Below are 17,606 nucleotides of genomic sequence, written 5' to 3'. Positions count from 1 at the left end.
AGCTGCATAGCTTTTTTCTGAGTGCACAGCGCACTGCTACATGTTTAGGTATGGGACGGTATGTTGTACTATGTTGTGCTGCATCTTGTGGGCTCCATTGTGCGCCGAGGTTGTCGTGTCAAAGACTGCCCGGGTGGTGGCAACTCTTGCATTTTTGCACGTCATCTGTCTGGCTAATTCCAACGTAAATTGAACAGAACTCAGATGATAGATAGACACTCCAACTACGTTCGTTCGCATGTTGTGAATGAGTGAAGTTAATGAATGAATGAACGAATGAACGAATGAAAATGAATGATTACAATTATGTTGCGATGCGATGTACTTGTCTGTGTGTTTGTATTAAAGCGTGTGTTGTTAACTTAAATTAAAAGTACAACCTGTCACCTTAAATTAAAGTGATTCAATTAGATAAAGGCCATTCTTTCGCAGTTACAATAATATCCACTATAGTATATTGTTTGTAGTTTAATTAAACATGCATTTGCAATCAAGTCTATAGATATCGTTGATGGTGGTTTTTAATGAACAGAACATTTCAATAAATTATTCAATATATTTTACGAGTCTATGTAAAACGACCATCGTAACTATCCGCAGTCTATAAGTTCACAAAGATAATAATATTCCATATTCGGCCAATTTTTTTAAAAAAAATTGTTTTTATACATTATTATGAAGAATAAAGTAATATTGCAATATACAACAAACTATCTTGCAATTTCTAACAAAAGTTTCCAGTATCTAGTTCAGTGGGAAGTCAATTTATAATTCAATTCAAATACGAAACTAAAACAGAGTATATTTATTCATGTAAGTCCATTAAGAAGCAAAGGGCCGATAGAAAGTGTAGTAATAATAAAAAAAACAAAAAAAAAAAATTTAAAAACCTAAAAATTATTTGAATACATTACGTAAATATTTTCTATTATTTTTTTCTTTTTTCTTTTCTGTAAAATAAATTGACACGCATTCTTTAACTTACGAATTTAAATACGAAATCTAAACATTTTTCATTTAGGGCTCTAACAATATAAATATTATCGGTAATTTGTTATAACTTTAATTAACAATCTTTGACATTATTGTTAGGCATTTGCACTTTATATACATAATCGGTGTTTATTAGAACTTAAGGAACGCGATTAAAAGTTAGTTGCTTCTCACGAAACACAGCTCGAAGTGATGAAAGCTGAGTGATTGTGCGGATATACGATTTTCATCAAAGTTGTTTGTGATTTAGTTAGTTGAGCACATTTATGCCTTACAATCAACATGATAAAGCTCTATATAATCGGACCAGCAACTGCAATAGGAAAACCAACTTTCAGTGGCTCAGCGCAGTTGTCTTCGGGCAAAATTTATGGGCAGACATAAAAATCTCGCTGGCTTTTCGCTTAATATTTGTTTATGGCATAGTCATAAGCCACACACACACACACATACGAGGACATGCTTATATGTTTGTGTGTAGAACGCAAGCTAGCAGATAGTTTACAGAGTGGTCCGAATAGGAGAAGAAAAAACTACTATAAATCAAAAAAGAAATTTGCGCGCTCCAGCAAAATAAAATATAGCGTTAACACAAAGGGGACAGACTTGAAAATATGTTGGGAATGGGCCGAGCAAACGACCTTAAGATGCCGCAGCAACCAACACACACAAACACACACACACAGAGACAGCTGGCTAAACATTTATACAAACAGGCAACCACTCAACAGCCGTGGCAAAATTGAATTGAATATGAAAAGCATGGCAGGCAGCAAAGGCAAAATATGTACTTGGGTGTATATATGTATACTCGTACTAGTATATATGTTTAGGTATCTGTATATTTCCGCCAACGACAATCAAGCAACGCCAAAAGTGTCAAGGAAGTTGTCAAAGCAAAACGAAAGGCAGATAAAGCTGGAGGAGGCAGTGGGTCCGAAATGGCGTTTGATAAGCAGCTGCCAATGCAAAATGACCTTAATTAGGGTTCCAATGCGTCTCGCATCACCTTGTGGGGCCGCCTTAAGCTCGCCCAGCAAATTGGCCAGCTCTGCCTTCAACTTGAGCCAACGCATAAATTAATTTTTATGTGGTTATCAGGGGGTCGCTTTTGCTTATGCACACCAACAACATAATCTCAAGCTTGCCAGCCAGCTTCCTCTTTTATTTATTGTTTAACTGCGCAAACATTGATAATAAATTGTGCTGCATATTTTTTCCATCTTCTCCACTCGCTCTGTGTATGCATTTTAAAATCCCTTATTTTTTTTGTGCGCAGTGGGTGTGCAATGGTACAAAAATTAACGTAGGTTCAACTTGTGTATACCCTTTAGTGAGTATACAATGTGTATAGAAATATAATTCATCGTTATATGCTGTTTTCTGCTCTTGAGACTTCCTTCTATATTAGGCAATGTATCATTTATCTTATCTTTGAGTGTCCTTGCATTGGACACAGTTTTTTTCTATAGAATTATAATCGCTACATTTCAATTCACCCTTAAAGTTGCCGATTTCTCCTCTTGAGACTTTCTTCAAAAATAATATATATAAATATGTTTCTAATTTACTTACTTCTTCTTGCTTAAGTCATTTTTATTATCTTTTTGCTCGCTCTTTTTTAACTCAAACCCCTTTTAAAATTAATATGTGTACAAAAAATATAATACTAACACAACAGCTAGTACGTTTGCTTATGAGAATTGTCTGTTTGATTACTCATAGGCATAAAAACATATATATATATTGTTATTTAAAATTGAAATATGAAGATAATTATAAATAACAAATACAAATAAGGAAGCGAAATAAGATAGATTACATACATTCGCTAAAGGTCTAGTATACCCTTTAGTCTATACTTTTGGGGAGCAAAAGTAACGTCAAAAATGCATGAGTGCCAAAGAATGCGCCACCGCTGTTCTTTTCTCCACTGTTTGTTTTTTTTTTTTTTTTTTTTTTTTTTTTTGGCCCAAGGTTGCAAATTTAACTGACATGGCTGGGCTTTTATTAAAATTATACCGATCGGTGGCTGCAGGAGACAATTTTGCATGTAAATGAAAATTTATGCCGCATTTCGTGCTGTTCATAACTTTTGTTTGTGTGTGTGCGGACTGTGCTTGTCAGTCGGCTCCATCAGCTTCGGCCAGGGCTCATTTCATTAAATAAATGTCAAGTGTGTGCGTATGCGAAACATAAATACGTAGTTTAATCACTTTATTAGCTATTTTAAGGCCGAGCGTGCATTCGGTAATGACTCAAATATATAACTTTATGAGCACTCGACAAAGGGCTTCAGTAGTAAAACGCACAAATAGTATCAAATATATTAATGCTGATTTATTGATGTGGATGTTGGGAATCCCATAATTGGTTTTGGGCTTATTATTATTCGTTACTACCCACAAAATGAACCTAAATAATGAAATAATGCTGCAATATATATATATATGAAATTCACGAAGTGACATTTATTTGACGATTATGCTGACAAAATTTCAATTTATCGTCTTGTGTTCTTACAAGTAAAGGAATATGACACAATGGCTTTCAATGGCATAACAAAAGTAAGCAACATGCGTTGTTTAACGCTATAAATCAATGAATGCCCCTATTTGTGTTAGAAAATAAATACATTAATTTCAGTTATAGACAAATTGTATTCCATTTCAGAAAGTTAACAATTCAACAATTGATTTCAGCTGATTAGACATTAAAAGCATATGCATTTATAATAATAATAATACAATGCACAAATTGATACGCAATAATGTTTATATTTGAGTGAAATATTAGCTCTAATAATTATAGGCTTTCGTGCGTTCAAATAAATCCATTAACGCTACCATGTACTTGTAATTAGTTGGCAAAAACGAATTGAATTGTTGCAATAAATTATGCAAATGCTTTCCGTTTTTCTATTCATAACGCATATTTTCATATTTGTTAAGGCCGCTGCAGAACGTAATTGCTTGAAATGTTCAAAATGAATATCATTTTATCCGTCCGAGCACTCAATTAAGTCGACTTTGTCATCTCAATTTTCAAGCAATTTCTTCTCCGAATCGTACTTGTGCGTACGTGTGTCGGGTGCTATGAATTTTGCAACTGAGTAAAAAACAATTTACATAAAGCGAACCATGCAATATAAGACAAAATAAAGTGCGCAGCAAGCAAGCTAGTTATGCCAATGTATTATAGACGAGAACGTGTAGCTCTGGTTGCGCATTTCCATTTATGCAATTGACTGAAATAACAAGCATTTCTCAGACAGCCATCCATCATGCATCACACATCAGACATCAGACGTCAGCTGAGCGTAAACTTTGCCCGCAGCTGTACAAACTATGCAAAACAAACTTTAAACTTGTCCAAAGACAGCGTTTAAGGCATTGGAATAAACTAAGTGCACAACAGGGCGTATGAGCAACATTACGTATACGCCATGTCTACCACAAACAGATAGTGAAACAGAGAGAGAGAGAGAGAGAGAGAGAGAGAGAAAGAGAGTTTTCTCCCTCGCAAATAGCTCATTAAAAGTTGCAAATGACACTGAGGCCATTCATTAAATGTTTGCTTTACTATAATTTCGTGTGGGTAAATATTTTGCCATAAAACAAAAATGCGCGCGCGAGCACAGCAGACGACATGTATTAGTATGTGTTGTGTGTGTAGAGACTAACTAACATGGCACTCTACTTCCGCCTGCCTGTGCATGTATGTGGACGGCTGCGAAATGTGTGTGTTGTATCTACTTTTCCCTTTTTTCTCACTGCTGTGCCTGCAGCGCAACACTTCCTGTTTACATAAACAAACACGTCAATGTGTCTGTGTCTCTTTTTGTGTTTGTGTTTGTGCCTCTGCCTGCGCTGGTGTCTGTGTCTGACGCGTTTTATGCGCCAATGTGGGCGTTTTTCCTTTGCTCTTGTCAGCTCTTGTTGTTGATGCTGCTCCACATGCATAAAAATTGTATATTAGCTCAACAAGGATTTTGTTTCAATACAACACAGTTTTTCTTGCTGTCGCTGTTGTTGCAGCTGTCAAGCATGTGTGGCGCATTAAAAGGCCACCGTAGAACTCATGGTTGAGTGGCTGGCAGCCAGAGAACTGATACGGAATGTTAAATAAATTCAGTATGTTTATGAAACCCATCAAAAATTCTATAGCGATTGCAAAAACGAAAACCAAATGGTTATTGCATTTATTTTTGTGTTTCTTCGGCTTTGAACGGATTTCATATATTTATTGCAGAGTGCAACATTAATAGATAAGCATTTCTAAACTGCATAAATAAACCATATTCATTGGCTGAATCGTCTGCTACAAACACTTGTTATACTATGGCATCTACTTGGGGTACTTTTTGATTCCAAATAGTATAACCTGAATTTTTAAAAACTATTGGAATTATAAGGCAACATAAATGTAAACTGATTTTTTGAAATAACTGATGAATGAAGCAATCCTTTTATACTTGTTTAGTACACACAAATTCCTATCGTTTTATAAACACAGTTGTTAATATTAGCTCTTGGTTTTATTCCCAATTTACTGGCATGACCCTTACAATTATTCTAACACAATCTTCACAGCTTAATTACTGAAAATAAGGATAAGGCTGTAATTAAACGTTAGTCCGAGAAACTTGGATCTATATACAACTGAACTTCTGTGCACATCGGTTCCGAAACGATTGCTACTTTTCACTATCTGCGAATTATGCTGGGACCCCAAATTTTTTATTAATTACAATATTTCTTAAATGCAGTTTCTTATTCATTTAATAATAGTAATAATGGTGGGTAAATGAATTAATTTCGTATAATTTATTTATTTTAACTTTTTTTTAAGTTTTTGAAAGTTAAAAGTACAAAAGATCCTTTACTATATGTAAATTATTTTGGCCTGCATCGCTTAATCAGGTCTTTGTCGCTTATAAAAAAATAAAGATGGGTCGATAATATTATCGTTTTTATCAAAAAAGATGAGGTTTATTGATTAGCATTTTTGCAGACAAAAAACAATTGAATTTGTCATAAATTGCAGCAAAAGAAGAAAACAAAATTGATCTTTCAAATTAAATCTATTGTATGGCTACACAAACATTATCAACGAATAAAAAATCTAATAAACCACAAAGCAGAACTGTCCAGCAATTAAAGGTCACAAGTTCACGCTCAAAGAAAGTGGAAACGGATTTCTTTAAGGCAGCATTTTCTGTTAATGTGATGCTGCCAGTCGAGCTGTCTGCGTGCCTTAGTGTCTACTAAATTATTTCCATTATTAAAGTTAATAACAAGCAAAGCAAGCAAAACAACAGAAAGATGCCTTCTGGTAGAGGGTATTTGTAGCTGCAGCTAATGCTGAAAATTTTCAGCATTTTCCTTTTGATTGTGTCTTTCAGAGCAGCTGTTTCAGCTGCTGCCAGCATTATTGAGAAAAATATTTTTTGCTTTAATTAAATTGCATTCTCCGGTCCAGAACGCCTCCCCAACCCACGCCACTCCAAACACTTTGGTCCACTTCAATATTTTTTCTTGTATACTGTGTATAGCTTTAATTACCAGACGCTTCACTGGCTTCACTGAAATTTCTGTTAATCAAAGGCAGCACTGCGCATGAAAATGCTTAATTGTATTATTACATAAGTTTGCAGAACCAACTCTGCAACGATGTTGTTGTTGTTGTTGTTGCTGTCTTTGTTCAACTTAACTGCCATAATTCATTTGCCATTCGATACAAAGTGGTGGTCGTGGCCGTTCTGCTGCTCCCTACGTTGCAGGCAATTAATTCACACACGCGTTATGTCATTGATAAATCAATGTATGTGGTAAAGTAAATGGCGGGTCTCAAAGGATAATTAATGCGCCACCATTGCCTGCCCTGAGCAGCAGCGTCAGCTTCATAGCCGACTGCGTTTGACAGCCAGCCAGTCAGTTAGTCAGCCAGCCAGCCAGCCAGCCAGCCAGCCGGCCAGCCAAATCCACTCTCCATTCAATGGAATGCGAGTGAAAAGAAGTACAGTCGCACCCAAACCGCGTCGAAGACGAAATCAGACAATCAGTCGCAGGAAAGCGGACTCAGGCAACTGAACAGAGAGCAGAGCAGACAAACAGATTTAGTGATGGGTATACAATCGTTAAAATTTACATTATTGACAAACGAGCAGGAAGTTCCATCAACATTTCAAATAATGTTTAATATTAGTGGGCAGAGAAAGAGCAAGCAACGATGATACCTATCTAGTGAACTGATATTTATTAACGCAAAAAAATGTATTTTCATACGAAGACTTATTGGGAATTTGAAAACCTTTCTGCTTTCACGCTTTGCTGCTAAATTTCCAATGAATAAACATATACGAATATATATTTATGCCAACTGTAACAATAAATTGATGATTTCAATTGGAAATCTTTAATTTTCAAATATACAATTCCAAAACAAATTGTCTGCCGTCGTTTAAAGGTTGTGTTGATGAATCGTTAGAAAACCATTTCCCACTTAGCTTAATTAAATCATATTCTATTACATTTTGAAAATTTATATTATTTTATATAAATTATTAAAAACAAAGAAAGAATGGGACGCTTGCTTTTAACTTTTTAATGCGGAAAATGCGAACGATTTGGCGACAATTGTGCTTATATTTAGTTCTATTTTACAACTGACTTCAAATTAGGCTTACAAGCTAAACTAAGCCTAAGGCGGCGAAAAAAGGGCGCGAGGCGACGTCCGCAAACGGCCGCTCTCGCGCTCTCTTTTCGCCCTAAACTAAAATTCAAATAATTCTCTTAAACTATCTTAATCTAAAGCAGCATCTGCGCCAACACCGGCCCCCTTGGAGGGACATCGTCCTTCAACGGGCAATGGCGCCAGCCGATGAATAGCCCTCCGTAGATTGCCACTACTCGTGGCGACGTCGGCCACCCGCACCTTCCCGTCTGTCCCGGCGTGAGTTGTGGTGACCCTGCCAAGTATCCACTTTTGTGGCGGCACGTTGTCTTCGGCCACCACGACGAGTTGTCCCACGACGACGTTGGGTTCCTCCTGGAACCACTTCGCTCGCACCTGGAGGCTCGAAATGTACTCCCGGGACCATCGCTGCCAAAACCTGTGCTTGAGACACGAGGCATTGCGCCATCGCCTTAAGCAGGTTTGGCTGTCGATGTCCGGGAGCGGTGGAGCTGGAGTCGCCAGAAGAGGCCGCCCGATCAGAAAGTGGCCCGGGGTTAGCGCCTCGCCGTCGCTGGGGTCCGCGCTGAGTGGTCCCAGTGGCCGAGAGTTCAGCACGGCCTCGACGCTCGCCAGGAGTGTTCCGAGCTCTTCTGCGGTCAGGAGCGCATTGCCCACCGTCCGTAGGAACAGGTGCTTTGCAGACTTGACACCTGCCTCCCATAGACCGCCGAAGTGAGGCGCTCTGGGTGGTATGTACGCAAACTCGCATCCTTTTCTTGATGCGAATTCGCGTACGCCTTCCGCCTCCTTCTCCCATCTCGCTCGGAACTCCTGCAGCTTCCTGTCGGCTCCCACGAAGTTCGTCGCGTTGTCGCAGTAAACTTTGCGAGGGACGCCTCTCCTGCCGACGAACCTTTCAAAAGCCAAGAGAAAAGCATCAGTGGTTAGATCTGACACAAGCTCTAAGTGAACCGCTTTCGAGGCAAAACAAACGAAAAGAGCCACGTACGACTTATACGGTGGCTTGCCACGGATGCGGAGCGTTGTGCTTATAGGGCCACAAAAATCAACACCACATACTTCGAACGGGTGGAACGGCTGGAGCCTGTCTGCCGGAAGATTTCCCATTACTTGGGAGGCCAACCGGGGCTTCCATTTGAAGCAGAGGATGCACGAACGTACTGTTCGGCGACACACTTCCTGAGCGTTAACCAGCCAAACTCGCTCACGAAGCAGGCTCACCAGCGATCTAGGGCCAGCATGGCAATTTGACACATGCAGATAAGATACGTAGGATCTTATGAATTGCGACTTTTTAGAAAGCAACAACGGAAACTTGGCTTCATACGGGATAGGAGCATTTAATAATCTTCCCCCCACTCTCAGCAAGGAAAACAAGAAACCGTCTTCTCTAAACTCATGTAGAAATGGACTCAGACGCTGTAAGTTAGCGTTTAGTGTTCTCTTTTTTCGAATCTTGTCAATTTCGTCACCGAACTCATTGTCCTGGATGACTTGAACAATTTTGTTGAATACCAAAGTGAGTTCGCTTGGCTTGGCTATAGGATCAAAGGGCTTCGAGACCTTTCTGCACCTTTGTATAAATCGAAAAACCCAAACGAACACCCTCAGCAATTTTGAATGTGACGAGTAGCTTTCGATAACTTCGAGAATATAATTGGCTTGCCGATCTGCGAGTAAAACTACAGCAGACTTACGAATTTCTAGGGCAGCTGAATTTTTAGGCGGCTCGAAGTGAGCATTCACAGGCCAATTTTCTTCCGATTCCATGAGGAAGGGTGGCCCTGTAAACCAAATGGAGCTACGCAACTCGTCTACATTACATCCTCTGGACACGATGTCTGCTGGGTTGGATTTCGTTGGTACATGTCGCCACGTTGCATTCTCGGACCACTCTTGGATTTGAGAAACCCTGTTTGAAACGAAAACTGACCATGCCGACAGATGCGACTTGATCCAGTGGAGCGTTATTTCCGAGTCAGTCCACATAACTATCTTGTCTATTGGAGAATTAAGCAACGGGCGGACTTGACGAAAAAGATCTGCGAGAAGGTGAGCTGCACACAGCTCAAGACGAGGCAAAGTTTTCGTCTTGAGTGGAGCTACTTTGGATTTTGAGGTCAAAAGTGACACTTTCCAACCGTACGCAGTCGAAACACGAACATAAATACAGGCGCCATAAGCTCGCATTGAGGCATCGGCGAACGCATGTATTTGAATGGGTGACTGCGTATCTGTATGGACGAATCTAGGGACTTGAATACCGCTGAGGTTCAACAAATTCTGCTTAAATGAGTCCCAAACTGTATGAAGATTCTCAGGGATGGATTCGTCCCAATCTAGTTTTTGTAGCCACAAATCTTGCAGCAACATTTTTGCTTTGGTGATCAGCGGGCAAAGAAGGCCCAGAGGATCGAAAAGCCTGGCAGTCACCGATAATATGTTCCGTTTTGTCGAGCGGAGATCTAGGAAGGAATTTTCCAACTGGAACTGAAATACATCTTCCTTCGGCAACCACATAACGCCGAGCGTTTTGGTTGGGTCTGAGTCGACTGTGGCTACTGGAATAACTGTGCTATCAAAAGCGGACAGTTCCGAGCAGTTCGAAAACCACTTTGCCAATTCGAAGCCTGCACTTTGAAGAACGTGCGACACTTCTGCTCGAAGCTTTTTTAGCTGTTCAACGCTTTCAGCACCAGTTAACATATCGTCGACATAAAAGTCGCTCCGAATAACTTCAGCAGCTGTTGGATGTGAGGAACGGACCATTTCACTCAGCCTTGTTAAACACCGCACCGCCAAGAACGGAGCTGGCGACGTGCCATATGTTACAGTGTTTAACCTGAAGATTTTCAAAGACTCAGACGGATCTCTTCGCCACACTATGAGCTGATAGTTTCTATCTGCTTCGTGCACCATCACCTGACGGTACATTTTTTTAATGTCTGCCGCTAAGGCGAACTTTCGCAAACGAAAACGAAGCAGCGTAGAATAAAGCTCCTCCTGAATTGTTGGACCGACCATTAAGGTATCATTCAACGCAATCTGAGTGGACGTGCGGCAAGAGGCATCGAAAACGACACGTAACTTGGTCGACGTGCTTTGAGGCCGCAGGACACACTGATGCGGAATAAAATAGTGTGGAGTATCTGGAATTTTGTTGTCCGTTGAGGACATGTGACCGAGCGAAACATACTCGTCCATAAATTCCAGATACATGCTTTTCATTTGAGGGTCTTTTGACAACCTCCTTTCAAGCGACAAAAAACGACGTTTCGCAATTTCATACGATGAGCCAAGATTTTTTGGGTCAGATTTAAAAGGTAACCGTACCTGAAATCGACCAGACGACAAGATTTTTGTATTATCAACAAAGTGTTGTTCACAAAGCTGTTGCTCAGGTGAGAGAACTTTCGAATTATTAGGCAAGTCCTCAATGGACCAAAACTTTTGTATCGTTGAGTCTATCGAAAGTAATTGTTCTTCTTGGCAACTTAAATTCACTGCTCCTTCTATACTCGTTGTAGGTTGAGTAGAGCATCTGCCTGACACTATCCAGCCGAGAAGCGTTTTTTGTAATGTGGGAGCCTCAGGGCCTTGCTTTATTTGGCCTACCGACAATAAGTCGAAGAATGACTCTGCTCCAATTAGCATATCAATTTTTTGCGGCTTATGGAATTGAGGATCGGCCAATTGAATATTTTTGGGGACCCTCCACCCGCTGGTGTTCACCGCTTGATCGGGATGATAACCAGAAATCGATCCCAAGATCCAAAAATCTGCGGAAAACTCGCTACAATTGACACGCGACTTCACCACTGTATGAATTCTTTTCTTGGCACGCGCATTGGTGTCTCCAATGCCGCGCAAGACCATACACGTATCCTCTCGTCTGAGCTGTAGCTTTTGAGCTAGATCCTCAGTCACAAAGTTGACTTGTGACCCAGAATCTAACAATGCTCTTGCTAAAACGAAATCGCCACTTTTCGTTTTAACGCTCACGACTGCTGTTGCAAGAACCACTCTATCCGAAGCAGTCGCATGCATGGCATGCGAAGTGGAAGAGCTATCTTGAAGATGTGGTGGCTGAGAGGGTGGTGGTAACGCAAGATTTGTGCTAGCAGTATAAATATGTAGCAGTGTGTGATGAGAACGTTGGCACACGCTACATTTCTTTGCCTTACACTTCGCTACTGTGTGGCCTCGTCGGAGACAGTTTATGCACAAAGGCGCACCTTTAGCGAAGTCAAACCTTTGCTGCACTGACAAGGCAATATATGCCTGGCAATTGCCAATCGAATGGTCAGCTGAATTGCAAAACTGACAAAGGTTATTCTGTTCGTTTTTGGCAGCAACGAACGAATGATTTATCCTGCTAGCATTTTTTACTTTTTGAGTCTGAGTGTTATTGTTCGACTGGCTGCCCTTCGCTTGAGCTTTACTAGCTTCTTCAGCAACAATATGCTGGTAGCGTCTGTTAAGAGCAGTCTCACAATCTCGCCATAGTGGGAGCGTTGTGTAGTCGAGCTGCTCTTCCCACTTCTTTTTTGTGGTAGGATCGACTTTGCCCATAACTAAATAAATTAAAATGGCATTAGCGATTTTCTTGTCGTCACCAATTGACAGAAGTGAGTCATAGGTGGCCGACACTGTGTCGATCAGGCTTCTCAAAGCTGACGCAGATGGCTGGGAAATCTTTTGCAGATTGAAAAGTGTCGATATGTTATCGAAAAATATTAGGCAGTCATTATCGTACACCCGCTTTAGACTTTCAAGGGCTTTGCTATAATTGTCTTCCGTCACTTGGAAGGCGCGAACTGTGCCTAAAGCGTCACCAGCCAAACATGATATTAAGTGATTGAATTTTTCAATATCATGCAGTGTGTCATCATTGTGAACAAAAGTTTCAAAAAGACTCATGAAATTTTTAAATTCAGAATGCTTGCCGCTAAAAGTTGGAAGAGCGACCGCTGGCAATCGACACCTTGGCTTTTTTGAAGTAGGCGGTGCAATACCGTTTGCCGAACTTGAATTGTCGATGCTTTTTCTTCTTAGTTTTTCCAGCTGGCCTTTTAATAAGGATTTGGTCATAATGCAAGTTTCTTCCAACTCTTCACGGTAGTCATCTTCTGTATCTTTTGCTTCAATTTTACTTTGCAATATATTTGCAGTTTCTATATGAGTTGTTAGAAGCTCTAACCTGCATTCTAACTCGATTGGCTCTAACGAAATCGAGCCTTCTTTTAATTGCCGTTGCATACGACATATACTCCTCATACAGCCCTCGCGCTTCCTTTTAAGTTCTTCGATCAAGTCCTTACTCATATTGATTTAAGGTTTTAAACTTTGATCGAACGAAAATTGTCGAGTGACAAACGAGAAATCGAAAATAATATGCTGTTCTCAGCAAGTGTAGGGGAGCGCAACAGATGGTCGTCTAGCAGTGCGAACGAAAACGAGAAGAACTGCAGTTGACTGACCGTCGAAGGCAATACTTTGGAAGCAGCAGCGAAAGTGGCGACAAACGAAAAGAATAATTCTAATACAAATGCCTTGTGTGCGTTAGCAGAACAGCTAATTCTTATGCATGTATTATGCGAAGCGCAGGCAAACAAAAAATGCAGCAGCTTAAGCGCGAACACGACAGCAATGTATTAGCTATGTTATGTATGCGAGTATGTCGGTATATATTTACATATGTAATAACGACAACGGCGAATTTGATGAGAACAACGAGAGCAAGCAACAAACGAAAACTGCCGACGGTTGGCTGAGATTGACGTGGGGGGGATGCCGTATGTAAAAGTGGCTATGTATATTTATGTATGTATGTATGTATAATAAAATCAAACGACAATAAATTGGCACTTTAAATAATTGCCTATAGCGGTTCACTTTTATTTAATATTAGTACGACATGCGATTTATATTTGTGTTAATTATGCTCAACTATCTACCGTATTATATTATGGTCACGTATGTGCCAAAGGTTGAAAGTTGAAGGCCGAAATAAGCAATTCGCTGGTTAAATTCCACTTTCAAACTTTAGCACAGTACCTGTGAAGTCGACTTTGGCTCAGGAACTTCCCTTTGGTCGACTTGACTTATCCTCCAATAATCCAGTTGACGTGACAGCAACACACACACTCCCCAGTGCAGCAACAACAACACGACCGACGCGGTTCCGCACAAATTAAAGTTTTTAATTTAAAAAAACAAGCAAGTCCCTGCTCGGGCGCCAATGAAAATTTATATTATTTTATATAAATTATTAAAAACAAAGAAAGAATGGGACGCTTGCTTTTAACTTTTTAATGCGGAAAATGCGAACGATTTGGCGACAATTGTGCTTATATTTAGTTCTATTTTACAACTGACTTCAAATTAGGCTTACAAGCTAAACTAAGCCTAAGGCGGCGAAAAAAGGGCGCGAGGCGACGTCCGCAAACGGCCGCTCTCGCGCTCTCTTTTCGCCCTAAACTAAAATTCAAATAATTCTCTTAAACTATCTTAATCTAAAGCAGCATCTGCGCCAACACATTTGTTTCTTACAAAATTGATTGAAAATGAAAATTCAAAAGAAAGACGCCCTGAAGAAGGCACAAAGCATTTATAAACGAAACATTTATAATTGTTTTACATTTATTCAAAGAGTAATAGAACGACCGGCCCGTACCGTGAGCGTTCTTCTCAGCCAGCACCCATCTCTAGTCGGAGCCGCAGACACCCAGTCTGAGGCAGCACGACACGCTTTTGTAATGAAATTAGCATTAATATCGTTGTCGTGCTCATTGAAACAGCCCCGCGCCGCAATCGCTGCCACCATTGTCTTTAGCAGCTCACGGAGTGTCTGAGAAGGCGCACAGCCCAACTGTGCCCAACTTCATTAAAAATCGCTCATACGCCGTGTGTTTGCTGTGCGAGTGAATTTATGACGCATTGCCTTAGGCTGGCGAGGCTTACTTCATGAGCTTGCAAGCTTTTTTGAATGTCCTTTGTATATACTATACATATGTATATATGGGGAAAGAGAGAGAAAGAGTGTCGTAAAAGTCCAATTTCAATTACAATTGCAATGCTGCAAAATGTATCATTTGCCTTTTACGACTTCAAATGCCGCCGGGCCGTTCGTCTATATACACATATATATATGTGCGCTTAATTGCCTTTGCAGTGACTTGTCCGAATCCTCCTTAAGTTGCCCTTTTTTGTTGTTGGCTTAAATAAACACCCAAGTCAGTCAAACACCCTTCAACAGCCTAGCCAACTTTGCGTTCTGTCATTCTCAGTTTATTATTTTTGCTTTAAGACAAAACAAGTTGAATGATTGAACCAAAAAACTTTGACGCAAAAGTTAAACGAAGTTTTTAAAGCTTTCAGCAAAGCAAAGAATATAAAAGGAAGAAATCATGAATAGATGAAAACTTTGCCGCTGCTGACATACTTTTTTAGCAACAGCTAGTTGCAAAATTGTGGAACAAACATAACTTTCAATATTTAAGCGGAAAATTTCAATTGCAGTGCAAACTTGAAGCTTAAAGTTAGCAAACATGGCGGCAGACTTCAGATATTTTGAAGAGATTTTATAAATAGTGGAGGTATACTCTGTACCCAAAGGGTAGAAAAGCAAAAATTATGTAACAGGCAGAAGGAAGCTTCTCCGACCCCATAAAGTATATACATTATTATCAGCATAAATAGACAAATCTAGATATGTCCGTCTATCGGGATGACCGCCTGGATTTAGGAAAACGCTGAGCTCATATTGAATAAACTTTATATGCAGACTCTCCTTATGCCAAGGCAACACCGAGTTTATTTTGTTTTTTATTTTATTTTTCCAATCTTACAACAACAATAAAACATACATTTTATTAACTAGAATATGAGCACTTTTAAGTGGCTAAATACTTACAATATTTGTAAGAATATTTTAGAACTTAGGGACCATTTAGGCATATAAAGCAAGAGTCTACAAATAATTAAATAAAAAAAAGGCATTGTTTAACGTGTCGAATTGTATGGATCTGAGGACATATCTCAACAATCAGGAACTCTCTGTTCTATATTTCATGTTTGTTAAATCAAATTCCTTACATGATTAATTAATTTATTGAATTTTAGATTTAAAGGATGTAGGGTCAAAATTTATTATTTGAGCCGGCAATGCGTAAGCATTTTTTTTCGGAAATATATTAAATTCTTTCCTTAAAAAGGGCCTTTTTAAATCGTAAAGCCTTAAATTGCTCGAAATCAAAAGCTAAGAGCAAGCCAACAAATACTTACTCGTGTATCGTTTTTATATTTGCACCACAAAGTCATTTTTTATGACTGATTCATCATGTTCGGTTGTCAAATAGAGTTTGAAAATATCTACACAAGCATAAATAAACCGTCACAACCATGGAAGCGGAAGTGTGACTTGGACCCCAGCCATACAAAGAGATGTGACCGGAAGTGTTTGGGCCTGGGGCTGGGTCTGGGGCTGGGTCTGGGGCTGGACTGGGCCTGGTGCGTGAGTGTGTGTGTGTGTTTGTGGGGGTCCTATGGTATAACAAAACTTTAAGGCATATTGTCTGACTGCCTCCCCAGTGTGCCTCTGATAGTTTGAGCGGCCTCCGAGCAAATTGCCAATGTAAATGTTGCAAAGACAGACAAGCAGAAACAACAACAACAATGACCCTCAACACAGCTGTATAAACAGCGCCAACAACACACAACAAAGCTGCGCTGTTGACGTCAATAGACAAATACTCACACACACACACACACACACACACATGGAAATGGAGTGTAATTCATGAACACGCAACTCGACTAAAATGCATTTAGCACGCCCTTTCATTTCCTCTGTTCTGTGATGCCCCCTCCATAGCAATCGCCCTCTTTTGTGTAGACAACTCAACCGAATGCAAGCGACCGTGCTGGTTGTTCAAAATGGCCGCAACGGAAGTTTCTGGACGCCATTTGCGTTTTGCAGCTCACACCCGCGTTGCGAATTTGATTTGATTTTATAGCTGTTGTTGGTGTTTGTGAAGTTGCTGTTGCTCTGTTGCTGAGTCTGTTGCAACATTTAGTTGTTCACTTTACTTTGTTTGCGTATTTGTCGCCAGGAAATGAAGCACACAAATCATTAAATGCTCCATTTAGTCGCGGCAATTCCGAATAGGTGAATGCAGGCAAAGATTTACTTAAGCCAGTATTTGGCTTGCAAACAAAGCTCCTTCCGCAATAGTCGCAACTACAGCTGTAAGCTTAAGTCTATTATTCATTCGGTATCATTGCAAGGACATTGCAACTAAAAACCATTTAGTCTACCTTTGCAGGTTAGGGTGGGCATATTAAATACAACCTGACTTAAAACCAGACGAACATAATGCAAATTAATACAAATATAAACATGTATTAATATTATGTGCAATCAATAGTAAAATATGGTTTCTTTAAACTTAATGACAACATTATACATATACCATTCATTATTATTATTATTTGCAACCAAAAGTATGTTATGATTTCTTCAAACTTAAAGAAACAACTAGCTGATTTTAGTTCTTCTACATTTCGAGATAAAATAGCTTATACAGATGGATATGGCTCGACTCATCTAGTTATACTGAAGGTCATAGTTTACCCTAAGAGTATTTATTATTGCTAGAACACGCAAAGTTTATTGATTGGTATAAATGGAAACTTCCCTGCCCGGAAACTATTACAGTTTCAGCAAAATATGCAAACTAGAACTATCCGCGTCTCGAATGAAAATATCCCACTTTTAAGTGTATGCTATTTTGAAATTGAAGAGTGTCGTTGCTATAAATAAAGTAACAGTCCCATTTATTTGTCAAAGAGTTTCTTTGAAATTAAATATATATAGATGTAACGAATATAAAGGCTTTGACATCTAGTCATCA

The 17,606-nt window shown here is 39.6% G+C and overlaps 1 protein-coding gene across 1 annotated transcript in view; it reads left to right on the top strand.

Moving 5' to 3' along the window:
- Positions 1 to 17,606, top strand: part of LOC115626087 — an 82,394-nt gene that overhangs the window by 56,556 nt on the left and 8,232 nt on the right. The window lies entirely within an intron of this gene.

The sequence above is a fragment of the Scaptodrosophila lebanonensis genome, unplaced genomic scaffold, assembly GCF_003285725.1.
Source record: "Scaptodrosophila lebanonensis strain 11010-0011.00,11010-0021.00 unplaced genomic scaffold, SlebRS2 tig00000080-arrow-pilon, whole genome shotgun sequence".
Lineage (NCBI taxonomy): Eukaryota > Metazoa > Arthropoda > Insecta > Diptera > Drosophilidae > Scaptodrosophila > Scaptodrosophila lebanonensis.
This window is presented reverse-complemented; position numbering and strand designations above follow the sequence as displayed.